A 16,092-nucleotide genomic window follows, 5' to 3' on the forward strand; every position below is an offset into this window, starting at 1 on the left:
ACTCTAAGATTCGCTGCCTGATTTATTGTAGCTGCATTGAAAAAAGTCCTGGAAACCTCGATTGGACTGGTGAGGGGTGGAGGGAAATCCATCCCCTGGCCTCTTCCCCACTCTTTACTGATTTGATACAGTTAGAATGTAAGTAGACCTTACATACCTACATGCCCCCCTTTCTAGCACTAAACCACAAAGAGGAAAATGATGAAACTGCTTGAGTTTGCTCCCCTATGGCAGATAAAGCTTTTCATGTAATGTTCTATTTGTTTTGTTAACTGAAAGGGAAAGCACGTGTTCCAAGCGGTGCAAGCATCTAAGAGCAGCATACCCTGCACACCCTGCAATCTGTCTTCTAGCCTTCTCATTGTTTCTAAGGGACACCTTGGACCAGGAATCTCATGTGTAATTTTTAGGATGCTACTGTAGTTACTGGCTCAGAAGTGAGTAGAAGACATGCCAAGAGAGCTAGGCCCCAAAGAGAGCCTAAACAGCAGAAACAAAAGAGTGCAGATAAGCAGGTTGTTCACTGCACAAGGCTCCTGCCTGCCCAAATGGTCAAGTGGAGGCTGAAATCCAGGGCATGTTTGTCTCACCATGCCATGCACTGTGGCATTAGCTGCCTCTTCCCCTGTAGGGAGCACCATTCATTAACTCACATGAAGGTGCTGAAAGTATTGGTTGCATTCTTGGTAATCGGTAGTCCCAAGGCAGGAAAAAGCTAGGAGCTCTGTTTAGCGGGAGTGATTGATTTCAAGTTGAGACTGTCTCACTTAATAAGGCATCACATTATATTTATGCAGCTTTATTTTTATTTACTTAGGTTCCCCCCACTCCACCTCTTGTTTATTGCCCTTGTTCAGGCACTTCCACTGCTGTTGTAGGATGCACAACCAACAGAGAAGTGTGATCAGTCCAGGCACCAGCAAAATTAAGAACAGAGGATCCAGGGCAGACCTGGTAGGAAGAAGTAGATCTTGCTTGCAGAGGTCAATGCAAATAATCTGTTTTTACAGAGCTCTATGAGACCTGTGTATCTTCCAACAAATATACGTTGAGTGGAACAAGAATGGAGGAGAGTCACAGAAGCTTCAAAACCCAAAGACAGTGTATTCTAGAGAAATGTGGGCTCATAGAGAGCACGGCTTATCCATTCATTCAGTCCATGGATTTAAAGAAATCTACACACATGCCAGGTAGTAGGAGAGATTTAGAGACATGCAAAGGATAGGATTTTAAATTAAAGCATCTTACTCTGCTAAACCAAATGTTACTTAGATGGTTCTGAGCGTTATCCCATAGCCACATCCAGAGTCATCTTTGCAATTACAGATGATACGTTGCTAGGTTAGGCAAAGGTTAACAGGATATAACTGTGAAAATTTTCAATTCTCTTCTGTATCTCCTGTTTGCTTTCTCATTGGCTTCCATATGCCAGTAGGTGGCATTAATACCTTGGCTTTGCATTTCCTTGAGCTGCTCCACTATAATGACCTCAATTGGCACTCACAAAGTGCCACCTTAGACATCATGAACACTAGGGATTACCCCATCTCCAAGATTTCAGGTTCCCCATCTTCAAGATTTCAGGGTTTTTTTTTTTTTTTTTGAGACAGGGTCTTGCTCTGTCACCTAGGCTTCAGTGTAGTGGCATCATTATAGCTCAATGCAACCTCTAGCTCCCAGGTCCAAGCCATCCTATGGCCCCAGCCTTCTGAGTAGATAGGACTGCAGATGCACAGCACCACACCTGGCTAGTTTTTCTATTTTTTGTAGAGATGGGGTCTCACTATGTTGCCCAGTTTGGTCTCAAACTCCTGGGCTTAAATGGTCCTCCTGCCTAAGCCTCCCAAAGTGCTGGGATTACAGGTGTGAGCCATGGTGACCGGCCCCCAACATTTCAAATACATCTTTCAAACACACTTTCTTATGCCCTACTATGAGTCTACATCACCCCTGGTGGCTCCCTACCACTGCATGACCATCCCTTCATTCACCTCTTTCTATCCCCACCTTGCATCCCCACCCAGGCTAGGCCAATCCACCCCAAAGCCCAAGTTCCACCCTAGTCTTTCTCAGAAGGAGACATTACCTCCTAATTTGCTTATGAGATAGATGAGTTCCCTCAGCTTCCTTTTTCTCAGTATCAAAATTCCTCTCCATCTTCTCCTGACTGCTCACTTATCTTCTGTGTCTGAGGAAGGTATGTCTTCCCTCCTGGCCATTGTCAACTCTCTATCTGATATTATTAATCTTCTTTCCTCGGAATATTTCTCCACCCGATTTCTCTGTCTTCAATCTCTTCTTCATGTCTCCCATCATTGTCTGATCTACAAAAGTTCTCCCCTAACCCAAAACCTTCCCAAGCCTTTTGTCTCCCTGATACATGACTCTTAAAACTTGTTTTTTCCTCCTACCATCTGGAAACAAAATGGAGAAAACTTCATGACTTCGAAGCTTATGTAAGAGAGTCAGGGTGGGACATCTCTTGTGAGTCTGCACATCTCTGCACTTTAGCTCTGGCTTTAGAACAGATGAAAATAGAGGGAGCTCTCCCCATTCCCATATTTATGTTGATGTCTAATTAGTTACATAAACAACTGCCCCCAGCCCTACAGGCACAAGTTTTCCAATGCACATTTGGAACTAAAGAAGCCAGATTCCAAGGACATAGTGGAGTTGCCTTTTTTTTTTTTGGTTGTTGGAGCAGCAAATTCTTGTCATCTGTCTTCATTGCACAACAAGCTGAATGTTTATGACAGGCGTTATATACAAAATTTTTAGAAAAAGTCACTTTTAGCAGAGACTTCAGGGGCCAATATTTTGTTCTCCACCTCATCCTACAAACTCTTCTTTCTGGCACCTTCACCCATTATTATTATGTCCAAATTATTTTTCTCCCGTGATCAAAAATTTTCCATTCCTCTTCAGTTCCTTTCCTATCTTATCCTGTAATGGTTCAAAGGACATTGAGGAAGTAGAGTCGCATGGAGAGGAATGATACTTCAAAAGTTGAAAATACAGCTTAAAAATTAATATTTGTAAATTAAAAAAAATTATAAGTAAGTGGTTTACTCTACTTGTTCCATCTCTTGATAACATTACAGAATGTTGCCAACAAGTCTAGGTTATAAATAAAATTTATGACATCATTCAGAATAGGAGAACATGTATCACATCATCCAAAGTTACAAAATATCATTGAAACATAACAATATTTTTTGAGTTTACATGGCCAGAAGAGCCTCTTTTACCCTGAAGAAATGCCATGCTTTCTTTTATACCTCATACAATTTCTTTATTGATTAGAGCTTAATTTACTGTAGAATTCAAGCAAGTAAATATGTACACTAAATAAATTAATAAACACATAAGTAGATAGGTTACGATGTGAGTTTATTTTTAATATTTTTTATTTCAATAGATATAGGGGGTACAAGTGTTTTTGATAACATGGATGAATTGTATAATGCTGAAGTCAGGGCTTTTAGTGTACCCAATACCAGAATAGTGTGCATTGTACCAAACAGGTAGATTTTAATTCCTCACTCCTCTTCTACTCTCCCCCTTTCTTAGAATAATATGAGTTTAAAATGACTTTTTAGCAAGGTGATTAGAAAGCGAAGGTGGAAGGAACATTTGATGAGAATTCAGCTGCTCAGTTTTTGATCTGCTTAATTCAATGAGCAACCTTGGAGTATTAAATTATCTGTAGACCTCTGTGTGAGGCTTATTTATCTGCCTTATCACTCAGATGCCAGGAATCATAGAGTGTGACTTTACTGACTGACTCTACCATCACAAGTGCTAATCAGATAATATTATACTATCTTTTTGCAGGGATGCCAATACATAGTTTCCAACTTAAGATACCAGTGTGTGAAGACAATCTTCATAAAAAAAACTATACATTTATTTCTTTCCACCAGCTACAATAAATACTCAGCAACACTCTCAACTAATTATATGTTAATGAAATAAGTCTATTTTTAAAGCCTCGTTAAGCATGAAGTTTTATAGCAAGGCTCAAAATATGAGGCCATCAACTGAGACTGCAACATCTTTACTTTAAAGTCTACACAATCATTCAGCCTTAAAAAGGAAGGAAATTCTGACAAATGCTACAACATGGATGAACCTTGAAGACACTAAGTGAAATAAGCCAGTCACAAAAGGACAAATATGGTATGATTCCACTTATACGAGGTACCCAGAGTAGTAAAAGTAATAGAGACGAAGTGGAATGGTGGTTTCCAGGGACTGGGGAAGGGGAAGATAGGGAGTCATTGTTTCACGGATACAGAGTTTCAGTGAGAGAAGATGAGAAAGCTCTGTAGATGGACGGTGGTGATGGTTGTACAACAGTGTGAATGTACTTAATGCCCCAGAACTGTACACTAAAACTTGTTAAAACGGTAAATTTTATGTTACATACATTTTGCTACAATTAAAAAAAAAAAGTCTACACAATGACTTTGTCCCTTAGTAGGCCAATACTTAACTTTAATCAAAAAAGTCAGTATTGCCTTCCTTTCGGGGAAGGGTCCTCAGAGCATCGAGCATCCTGGGGAGCCAGTCTGTTGAAGTGAGGCTTGGGAGACCTCCTGTGATAACAGAAATAAATGGACACATGGATAAAATTTGTGAGGAGGGAGACAGATGTCAGATGGAAAACTCTGTGTTCTTCCTTTCCTCAGGACCCACTAAAGGTAGAATGAACATCAGGCAGCTAGAAGGAAAATTCTACGTCCACAGCATGGAGGTGTCTGGAGGACACTACTTCTCTGCCCTGTCCTCTCAAGGACAACTTGACCTTGTCTTCCCCACATAGGCTTTTTTGATTGACAAGACTTATCTTTAATGGTCCCAATACTTTTTCACTCTTAGGCATTGACATTGACCTGTGCGGTTTACGCAGATGCTCTGAAATGCTACTCTGGCAACCTCATGGGTTGGTACTCCACAGAAAGGATAGACTGTAAATTGTGGATGTAACACACATGCAAATATTCAGTTTCCTTCAGCCTACATATTGTTCAAAGGGCAGAATTAAAAGTTGATCTTCCTAGTTTGTGCTGTTGTTTGGCCTCTGACTGTAGTCAGGTGGTTTAAAAAAATATATCCAAAGTGAAGTCTTGGCCAACACACCTGAATATCATGGTGATGTAGCAAGCACACAAGCTCCCATTCATGGACACCTACCATATTACAAGTGCTGTTCTATGTAATACTTAATCCAGACAACATCCTCTTTTATAAACAAGAAACTGAGGCTCAGGGAGATTAAAATATCTTGCATAAATTAATTCAACTAGGTAAGTGGCAGAGTTGGGCTGTGACCCAGGTGTGTGTAAGACTGAGCTCATGTACTTTCTATGATATTTCCCGATGTGGATTCATTTGCCCTTTTAGTGTTCTGAGTAGCTTTGCTATTTATAAACAGAAAGACCTGAGTACATGCCTCGTGTAGACCATGTGGTGAGGTAAGGTATCAAAAAGGAATTTACTATGAAAACAAACGAACTTTGAGCAAGCATGTTGCATAAAATGGATTTACTCAATGATGAAATATATCCTCCAAATGTATTTTCTGTGATAAAATGGGCACCATTCATTAAAAGGCAATTCCATGTATCAAGTAAACTGAGATTTTATAAGCAGTTTTTTTCTGCCCATTAGGCTATAAGCTCCTTAGAGGAACTCAAAAATATTTTTTGAATGAATAAAGTAAATCAGTTGGGGCTCTGAATAGGGATTTTCTATACTGCTTAATTCTGTCCAAAAACAAAAAACCCCAGCTTCTCAAAGTAGTTTATAACCAGAATTATGATGATAGCCCTATGACCCTCATTTTATACGAAAACTAGTATACATGGATTGGTTCTTAAATATCTTTTCCTTAATCAAGAGAACTTTGCATTGCTTCCATGTGAGTGAAAAATCACTCTAAGTCCTAGCATGAGGATGCTAAAATTGAAAAGTCATAGAAAGATAAATACCATATGATCTCACTTATATGTGGAATCTAAAAAAAGCTGAACTTGACTACAGTTAATAATAATTTATTATATATTAAAAATAAATAGAGGAGTGGATTTGGAATATTCCCAACACAAAGAAAGGATAAATGTTTGAGGTGATGTATGTCCCAATTACCTTCATTTGAGCATTACACATTGTATGATTGTATACAAATATCACATGTACTCCATAAAAATGTACTATTGTGTATCCATAAAATTTTTCAACAAAAAACTTAAACTAATAGAAGTAGGGAGTACTAATAGAATGGTGGTTGATACAAAATTTCAGTTAGACAGGAGGAATAAATCCAAGAGATCTATGATACAACATGGTGACTACAGTTAATAACAATGTATTATATACTTGGAAATCCCTAAGAGAGTAGATGTTAAGTGTTCTCACCATAAAAGAAATATGTGAGGTAATGCATATGGTAATTAGCTCAATCTAGCCATTCTATAACGTATATATATTTCAAAACACCATGTTGTACAACTTAAATACATACAATTTTTATTTGCCAATTGACAAAGAAAAGGGACTGAACAGCTAGTTGCAGGACCAGACCCAAGGGAGGAAAAAGGCCTGAGTGTGACTATTATGTGCAATTAAACAAAATACATTTACGAAGCCTCTCATTGAACCTGTGAATGAGGAAAATCATGAAAATGTTTTCAAAAGCAGAGCATGGTAGCTGCGAATCCATTTATAGCTCATCTTAGGTGCATAAAATTTCTCAACCGTCTCTTTATTTAGTGGGCTGTCTTTGCTATTTTTGTAAGGGAGCCTAGAATTTCTGCAGGTCAGCTAGTGCACTCGATCTGTTGGTTTATCAGAGTTATGATTTTATCCCCAAATGTCCCCTGTATGTGGCTGCAGAGGGCCCACTCTCCTGGGGAGAAAGGTACAGTATCTGATGAGTTCCCAGTGAGGGGATATCTGGGTTTTAATACACGATGACAGAAATAAGTGACCGTTATTTGAGAGAATAACTCATTTACCTTTCGGAAAGCATCATCACCTACCTGACAGAGGTCACACTGGGTAGACTGACTGAGAGAGAGACTGACGTGTAAGGGCTGGGGACCAGGCAGAAGGGGAGGAGCGTAAGGGCTGGGGACCAGGCAGAAGGGGAGGAGCGTAAGGGCTGGGGACCAGGCAGAAGGGGAGGAGTGTAAGGGCTGGGGACCAGGCAGAAGGAGAGGAGTGTAAGGGCTGGGGACCAGGCAGAAGGAGAGGAGTGTAAGGGCTGGGGACCAGGCAGCAGGGGAGGAGCGCTGTTGGTAGGTGGCGCGTCCTCCTAAACCCACGAGCGAGCAAGGCGCTATCCGGCCTTCAGGGAGGTGTCATTGCCTTTCTCTTTGGAGTGATGAAGGTGGCAGGTGAAATTTTCAGGAGTGTGGCCCACAGAGCCTTCCTCACACATCTGAACTAAACAAAGAGGGCGAGCGTGCGGATGGTGAAAGTCCTAAGTCCTTCCCGTGGACGTTAATATGATCGAAATGTTCCCTGTTGCTGTGCTAAGTTCTGAAACGCGGACACATGGATGAGACTCGCTAGCATCCACTTCCACTTCTACCGAGGCCTGATCAGCCTCACTCCCTTGTAACTGGCTCTCAAATCCCTTGAAAGTTCCACCGCCCTCGCTTCTCCACTCGCCAGCGCCTGGGCAGAAACATCCTGAAAGCGCCCTCTTTCTCTTCCTCTGTATCAGCACACAGAAGGTGCTAACTCATCTTTCCTCGCCCACGCTGTAGTCCTTCCTCATGCCTGCTTTTTGTGCTCGAACATTTCAGCCTAACCTCTAATTAAGAGAAAAGAGAAGCTCCTGGAAAGAGGAGGCATTGCGTTCCAAGGTCTAGGGCTCCAGCGAAGCAGTAGCTGGTCCCGGCTTCAGTACTTGACATTTTAGTCTTCTTTCAGGTCCTCGATAACACTGTCTAAGAGATCCGCTGGTTTGTCTAGTGACAGGTCTGTATGGACTGCGGCACCCGGAATGCCTCAGCCCTTGGCGACTGCGGAAGGCTGTTTAGTAGCTGCCTTTTCAAAAAGTCTAAGTGTGGAAATAAAGAAGGAAAATCAAAACGTGCTCTGTGCCTACTGCACGTCAGCATGGTAGGATGCGCTGTGCTGGGTAAATGCACAGATTTTGGAGTCATCAACATCCATGTCCTGGGTTTGATTTTTGGCACCCTTCCTTCTCCAGCTGTAGGAAATTAATCAAATCACATATTTCCCGGACATTCCTCTTCTGTGAAATGTAGATAATAATCTCTTTCTCATGGGCTGTGGTGGGGATCAAATGAGAAAACAGACCCACCGCACCAGCACAATGGATGGCAGAGGTTAGTTATAATTATCAGGCATTTTAATTATGCTATCTCATTAAATCTCCAGTTCTAGCATAGGGGAGAGAGGGGTATCAGCTCCATTTGACCAAATAAGGAATCCAAGCATTGGAACGTTAGCTCTGTGAATGTCATTCAAACTCTGGTCAGACTGGCTCCCAAACTGTGCTTTTCCTACCTCCTCTGAGGGTGCTTGAAGAATGTCTTGGCTGCGTATGTGGGTGGCAATGAGGCAACTAAAATTAATGGCCCTGCGGACTGAGAACAATGACCTTTCAAAGCAATCAGGCTGCAAGATGCAACCCACACAAGTTATATTTTATTATTAGCATCCCCTTGGAGACAGCCTCCCTGTACCAGGGCAACACCAGCTTTTTCTGAATTTTGCTGTGGAAAATTCCAGAGCTGTGCCTGTGATCTTCTCAGGCTGCTGAGGTCAAAGTCTGTCAAAAATGTACGGGTCTCTGTCAGAAGGGGCTTCTTCCCAGCAGAGTTTCACCAAGTCAAGTTCAGAACCTGGAACTGGTGAGTGGTCACTGCTCTTGGACTATACCTGCTTCTTTGTTGAATGGTCAGGGTGGACTTTGCTTTCTTACTTGGCAGGACAAATTGTACAGTTCCTCTCTATCTCAGTAGGGATGGAACACATAAAGTGAGGGCAGGTGTGAGTGTGTGTGGTATGGGAAGGGATGGGGGTGGAAAAGGCGATGTTATTGTGCAGGACACCTCAAAGAGTCTCAGTGTTTCCCTGCCTACCAACATCCTTCCTGTGGATTGCATCCTATCAGAGTTTTAGCCTGTCCAGAGTATGGAAACCTCACCTGGGCCCACATAGAGAAAATGCCCTTTTCCCCTTTTTGAGATTTCTCTCATTCCCTGTGTGCTCAGATGACCATGAGCTACCCTCTACCCACTCAGAGAGTCATGCTTGCCCTTGAGAGGCAGGAGACAGGAGAAGTGCCTGTATCTGGAGCCAGATGTCCTAGATGTGAATCCCAGCCCTGCCTTGGCTAGCTGGGTGGACACATTACACAATCTCTCTGAGCCCCAGTCAGCTTATCTGTAAAATGGAAATAACCACAGCTATGTCATAAAATGGTCAGATGGGTTAAATTTGTTAACACATGAACTGTGCTTTGAAAGGTACTAGCATACTATTATAGTAAGTTCTCCATTAGAGTGAGTTGTTACTACTCCAATTAGCACAACCAGGTTCCTCGGATAAGCAATAGCAGAGAGGGAAGAGACCTTTAGAAACATTCAAAGCTCAATTCACTTCTTATTGTCTGGTGGCTTTGAATAATTTACTTAACATCTCTTTAGTTTCATAAAATAAGATCAATCACTCCAAACTTTGTAGTTCCCTATTTGTTTCTTGCTTAATATCAGGTAATGTTCCTTCTGTGGTTGATTTAGAAATGCATGGTAAGTATAAATAAAATATCTCCAAAAGATTTCCTTTCTCTACAACTATTCAGGGACCACTTAAGAGAATGGACTCCAATTTTATTAACTACTTTATTAACTTTTAACAACTCAACAGGCATGGTTCTGTTTGACCCCAAAATTCTATTCAGGAAAATGGCAGCCCTCACCCCAAACCCACAGTTCTAAAACTATTAACTTGCTAAAATATTCTGGGCATCCCACACTGACATTTGACAGGATGCAGGTCAGCTATTTCTCTTATTGCCCTATATTATCCCTCTTGTTGCCTTACGGAGAAAGCTCTTAAGAACAACAAAACATTGTTTGTGACTTTAACTGATCTTCACCCAACTCTGAACACAGTGGTCACGAAGTAGGTACGAGCTAATTTGTACAACCTCAATAGAAACCCAAGGAATTGTTTCTCAGACATTAATAATAGCACGAGAGAATGCTCGACTCATAAAAAAATTCAGAGTGGTGTGGTTCAAGTGCTCTTGCTCCCTTCTCTTTTCCTTAATGCCTTGGTATCTCCTTTGGATTCTCCAGGACGCATCCCCTCACCCCGTCTGTGCTGCAGAGAACCTGCTTCCATCAGTGACACCGTGGCCTCTGCATCCCTCCCCCATCAAGACCCGAGAACTTGCCTTCCCAGCCTAGTCGTACAGAGAAGTCCTGCAGTGACATGCAGAGAACAGACGGGGAAATTGCAAAAAAACCTGACTTCACCAGAAATGAACATTATAGGGCTAGAAAGTCTACACGAACCTCTAAAACAATTCGGTCCTTCTGGTAGAAGAGCGGGTTTGAGATGCATTCAAACTCTGCTCCCTGGGGACTGACCCACGCTCTGCTATTGCCAAGCCCTCCCCAAGCAGGCCCTCAGCGTCCCCCCTGCGGGCCACTCACCTTCCTATTGCTGTTCCCTTGGGGGCCGCTTCAGCATCATTTCTAGGGAACAGGCAACCAGGCCCACAAGTCCGGGCTCCGTTTTAGGGGGTCCTGGGCCTTCAGAGCGCAGCCCCTGGCTTAGGTCTGTCGCCACCAGGCGGCGAGTCAGAGTTGGGCGTCAAGGACTCAGGAAGCCCGCTGCTGCCTGGAAACTCAGCCCCAGAGATTCTCTCGGGCGGGGCTGGTGACTCAGGTCCTCCCCTCCCGGTTGATGTCTGACCTGCTTTGACTCCTTTTTGCTTTCAAGGCTGCTCTTGATATTTATCTTAACAAGATTTTACACGGTGTGATGTGCCCGGGGCCCCAGGTCTTCCAGGAGAGGGCCACTTCCTCCCTCTGCTCGTCTCAGTTTGCCAAAACGGGCAGGCATGGCCTGTGGAAAAGCCGCCTGTGGTCTCGGGGAACTTGAACGTTCTTTGGCTTATGCAATTATCTGGTGTAATTTAGGTTGTAATTTTCTAAAGAGGAATTTGTAAGTGGCCAACATTTTCTATGGAACAAAAACAACTGGCTTACTACAGTAGCATCAGGGATCAACTTGTAAAACAGCTAAAGCAGCAGAGATAGGAGAAAGATGCAGTTGTGTTGTTGGGGGATTATAAATCCAGGCCTTGGGTCAAAGATAAGGGAACTTTTTCTAGAAGAAGCTTGCTTGATGTTTTCACATTTAATTCGCAGAGCCCTCTTCTGGAGGTCAGCATGGCTCTCATTTTACAAATGAAGAAACTGAGGCTCCAGACATTTAAGCAATCTGTGCAAGGTCATTGAATTTGTAACAGTAAGAATGTCTAACAGTTATTTGGTGATTTCCACACGCTCGAGGTTACTCTGAGTGCCCTGCACATACTCGCTCACTTGGTCCTCACAGTAGTAACCCTGTTGGAACAGGACACTGTGCTGCTGTTTTTTATCATCCTCATTTTTTTGTTTAGAAAGATGAGCCAACGAGACATTAAGTGACCTATAAGGTCACTTGGCTGTTGACAAGGCTGTGACTTAAACTAAAGAGGTCAGACTCCAAATTCTTCTCCTTTAACCAGGGTGTTGCAGCACCTCCTTTCCCAGAAAGTAGTGCAGATGGGATTTTATTTTCAAATGCCATTCCCCTTCTGATATGCTAGAAATTCGAACAATTGGTGGGCTACGTGCACGCGTGCATGTATGTGAGTAAATGTGGGGATAAAGTAAAAACACGCCATCCTAGGCTACTCAATCGTGTAACCCATAACTATTCGCTTGCCTGCCATTTCCTGCAGGCGTGATGGAAGACTTAGCATCTACCCTTTGTGGGACAGACAGAATCAGCTCCCATAAAACGCCAAGAACATAAGCCAATGCAGAATCAAGTGTTCAAAATACAAGGGTTTCCCAGAGCAGCTGGTTCTAATTATACTCCTCCCTGAGGACAGGGCCTTTTCTTGTTTATTTTTGGGTCCCCATGGCCTTGCTACATGAGTGGAAGATTGTTCCTAGACTTGTTTTGTGTTCTTTAGGAGGAATTCATTAAAGTGTTTTGTTTGTGGAACTGAGATAAGGCCTGAAATGATGGATGTACTTAGGTGGGAAAAAGGGAAAATGGAGAACATTTCGGGAGAGAGAAACAAGGATAGCAAAGGATGGAAGCTAGAATAAGTACGATGTCTCTAGAAGCAGGCACATGATTGAGTTGGCTGAAGTAGGAACTGAGTTTGGGGGAAGTAAAGGAGTTTGGATACAGGATGTAGACAGAGAATGGGATGTTAGACAGAGGTGTCTCAAATGAGTGGGGTTGGCCAAAGGGAACCATTGAAGATTTAGGAAGAGATAAAGTCTATGATGGGCACAACTTTGGGGGAAGGTCACCCTGATCAAGGGAGACTAGATGAATTGCTAGACAGAAAGTCAACCAGGAGATGGTTGCAGTAGGCCAGGCGTGAGGGGACAGAACTACTGCAACCAGAATGGGGAAGACAGTTTCAGGGCAGACTCCAGAAAAGAGTGGTGAGATCTCAGGGAGAGCAGGGCCTCAGAGCTCATCTACTCCAGCCGCCTCCCTCTCCCCTCCCCCAGGGGCCAGCTGAATTCCTTGATGGTTTTCTAGCCCAGTGACCACCAGGGTTTGAATGAACACTGAAAGGGAAGGGGAACTCCTCACCTCCTTTCCCGTTTTTGGAAAACTCTTATCAGAAATGTCTTTGTAGTAGGCCCACGCTGGCCTCCTAGGAGATTTCATACATTGGTCACATCAACAGAAGCAGCAGCTGCTCTGAGGAAAGAGCATGGTGTGTTTGTGGGAATAGCCAAAAGCCTCGGGAAACCTGAGAGCAGGTTGGGATGAGTGGCTCTGAGCAAGCCAGGGAGACCCTGCGAGTCTTGCTCTCTTTTGTGGAAATGGGGGGAGGGGGTGGCATATCCTGCTTAGTTCTCTGGTCTACTTGGAGGATCAAATGACATGCTTTGTGATAGTGCTCTGGAAACTTCAGAGTGCCATATAAAGAAGGGGCAGATGAGACTGTTAATGCTCCATGAGAAGGGATATGGTGGAGGCTAGTGGCAGAAAAAGCCAAGTCCATATTCCAGTTCTGCTGCCTTCTTGCAGTGTGATTTTTTAGATTAGCTACTTAACATCTCTAACCCTCATTTCCATAGCTGCAAAATAGGATAAAAATATCCCTACCTCAGACAGTTGTAGTGATGACTAAATTTGATGAAGTATATTAAAGCCCTCAGCACGGAGTTGGGCTGGAATATAATAAATGATGAATAAATATTATTATTGTTATCCTTGGTAAAGGATCATTGTCTGCACATAGCTGAGGGGAGAGAGGAGTCAAAGCAATGGACTTGGACCTAGTGGGTAAAGAAGCAATGGTGACATTGCGAGAGCCTGGGAATGCCGGGGAAGCCGGTTGGGACAATCGGGCGGATGTTTTGAAACCCTGCAACTCTTGGCACAGCTCTGCACGTTCATCCACATGCCACAGGCAGTATTTTGACAGTGGCTGTATTTTGGGCCTGCTCAATGTTGGGCGGCTGTGTTCTCTCTCTGACACACATATAATGAGAGTTGATGGAGTAAAATACAGTGCAGGCGTTCGCAGCCCATTCTGCCTAGAGCCATGCCATAAACAATCGGGAGCTCGAGTCACTGTTGCCAGATAGAGTGTCATGTTTAGATGCCAAGATGGTAAAAGAAATGTCATCACCTACACCTTCCTGTGGAGGGTCCGGCCTGTCCTTGGCCAGCAGAGCTGTTTGGCAGAAAAGCCACGCATCTGTACACACTCAGCATAAAACCCACGCAGGAGGAAGGTGAGTTGTTACAAAGGGCTCTTATCACAGTGGTTTGGACTTTGTGACTATTCTGAAAGCTTGGAAGCTGCTTTTCAGTTGGTGACCAAGTGTTAGGTAAAAGGCAGGCCTGCATGAGCAGGTAAAAGGCACAGCACTAGGGGAGGGAATGTTCGTGGGGACTGGTACCAACCTGGTACCAACCTGGCTAAGTGCCTTTAAGGTAAGAGCATGAGTTTGATATCTTTCATGGTCAGGAGAGAGAGAGATTGAGCTTTGGATTGTCTCCCAAGAAAGTTCTTTCAGGCCAAACGTGGTGGCTCACGCCTGTAATCCTAGCACTCTGGGAGGCCAAGGCGGGAGGATCACTCGAGGTCAGGAGTTAAAGACCAGCCTGAGCAAGAGTGAGACTCTGTCTCTACTAAAAATAGAAAGAAATTATATGGAAAGCTAAAAATATATATAGAAAAAATTAGCCAGGCATGGTGGCCCATGCCTGTAGTCCCAGCTACTCAGGAGACTGAGGTAGAAGGATTGCTTAAGCCCAGGAGTTTGAGGTTGCTATGAGCTAGGCTGACACCACAGCACTCTAGCCTGGGCAACAGAGCAAGACTCTGTCTCAAAAAAAAAAAAAAAAAGAAAGAAAGAAAGTTCTTTCAATGGTCTATCATGCAAGCTGATCTCCATGGATAGGGTCTCCATTTTATAGATGAAGAAGCTGATAGTTAGAGTTTATACAGGTTGCCCCAAATCACACAGTTCATCTTGTTCCCTCTCCATCTTCAGCTAGGCTAAGGGAGAAAAATAATCATTTTGGGAAGATAGAGAAATAAGGCAAAGCATGGCCCAGGGACGATAGAGGCCATGCCATCTGTAGGTTGGCAAAGGACTTGATGCTAGGGGGATGTTGATAGTGACATTCAACTAAATCATCCCACATGACAACCATCTAGTTATGTATCCTAGGATTTCTTCTGCTTCTCTGGCCTCAATATCTTGTATAAAGTGGTGGTTCCTAAACAGTTTTTCTCAGTCCAGATCTTTCTCCTGAGTTCAATAACCAATCCTGCATCCACTGGATTCTCCACCTGGGTACTTTGCAGGTATCTCCAACTCACTATGTTCAACAAGACATCTCACTTTAGCCCTGTTCTATCATCCCTCCTGGACTTGCTGTCTACGTGAGTGCCCTCACCGTCCAATCAGGGAAACCAGCGTAGGGCAGTCATCCTCTATCTCTCCTCACACCCGACCCTCACAATTTCTGCCGATTCTATCTCCCAAACATCTCTCTGTTCCAGCTGCCCAACCCCAGCTCTAGCACCACCACATGACTTTTAGCCCCATCATTCCTATCCCACATGGTGGATTTTTCTTCCTAATTGGTCTCCTAGACTCACTCTCTGCCCCTCCTCTGTCCACCCAATTCCATCCTTCACTCTGCAGCCAGAATGGTCTCTCTCAAATTCAAATTTTTTCAGACCACTCTCCTACCTAAACTCATCCAATGCTGCTCCCTCGATACAGAATAAAGTTCCAAGGAATGACACATAAGGGCCTTCAAAATCTAGCCTTTGCTGCAAATTCTAGCCTCATCCCCTACTATTCTCCTTACACACTCTAGCAGACTCTTTTGGTACCCTGCACATATTCCTTGGCCTCCTGGTGTGCAGAAACCTATGTCCAGGGGGAGTATCTGCTTGTGGAGCCTGAGGCTTTCTCCGACCTGGGAAGGCTGCTCTATCGGGTACACGTGGTGGCCAGAAGAATGAGGGAACTGAACCCCAGGAGTTGTCCTCAACCAATGGCAGGGATTTAGCACATGAAGAGTGTGGCTCCGTTGTCCCACCAGTAGGACAGCTCTGAGGCCTGTGTTCTATACCATTGGCAGTGTTTCCCCGCAACACGGAACTCTAATTTCCCCCAGTGGCTTCCAGTAGCTGGCTTGATAGCATAAGCCTTCATTCCTTCCTTCATTGGCTGCCTTCCTTCCCCATCTCACTCTCCTGCTCCATTGGCAATTTCTCTCATCTCCCCAAAAAACCTCTTGCACTGGAATCTTTGCCTCAATGTCAGT

At 43.7% G+C, this 16,092-nt stretch overlaps 1 protein-coding gene across 3 annotated transcripts in view; it reads right to left on the reverse strand.

Moving 5' to 3' along the window:
* PCSK5 (proprotein convertase subtilisin/kexin type 5) overlaps positions 1 to 16,092 on the reverse strand; it is a 413,377-nt gene that overhangs the window by 110,566 nt on the left and 286,719 nt on the right. The window lies entirely within an intron of this gene.

This window comes from Eulemur rufifrons, chromosome 7, assembly GCF_041146395.1.
Source record: "Eulemur rufifrons isolate Redbay chromosome 7, OSU_ERuf_1, whole genome shotgun sequence".
Taxonomy (NCBI): Eukaryota; Metazoa; Chordata; class Mammalia; order Primates; family Lemuridae; genus Eulemur; species Eulemur rufifrons.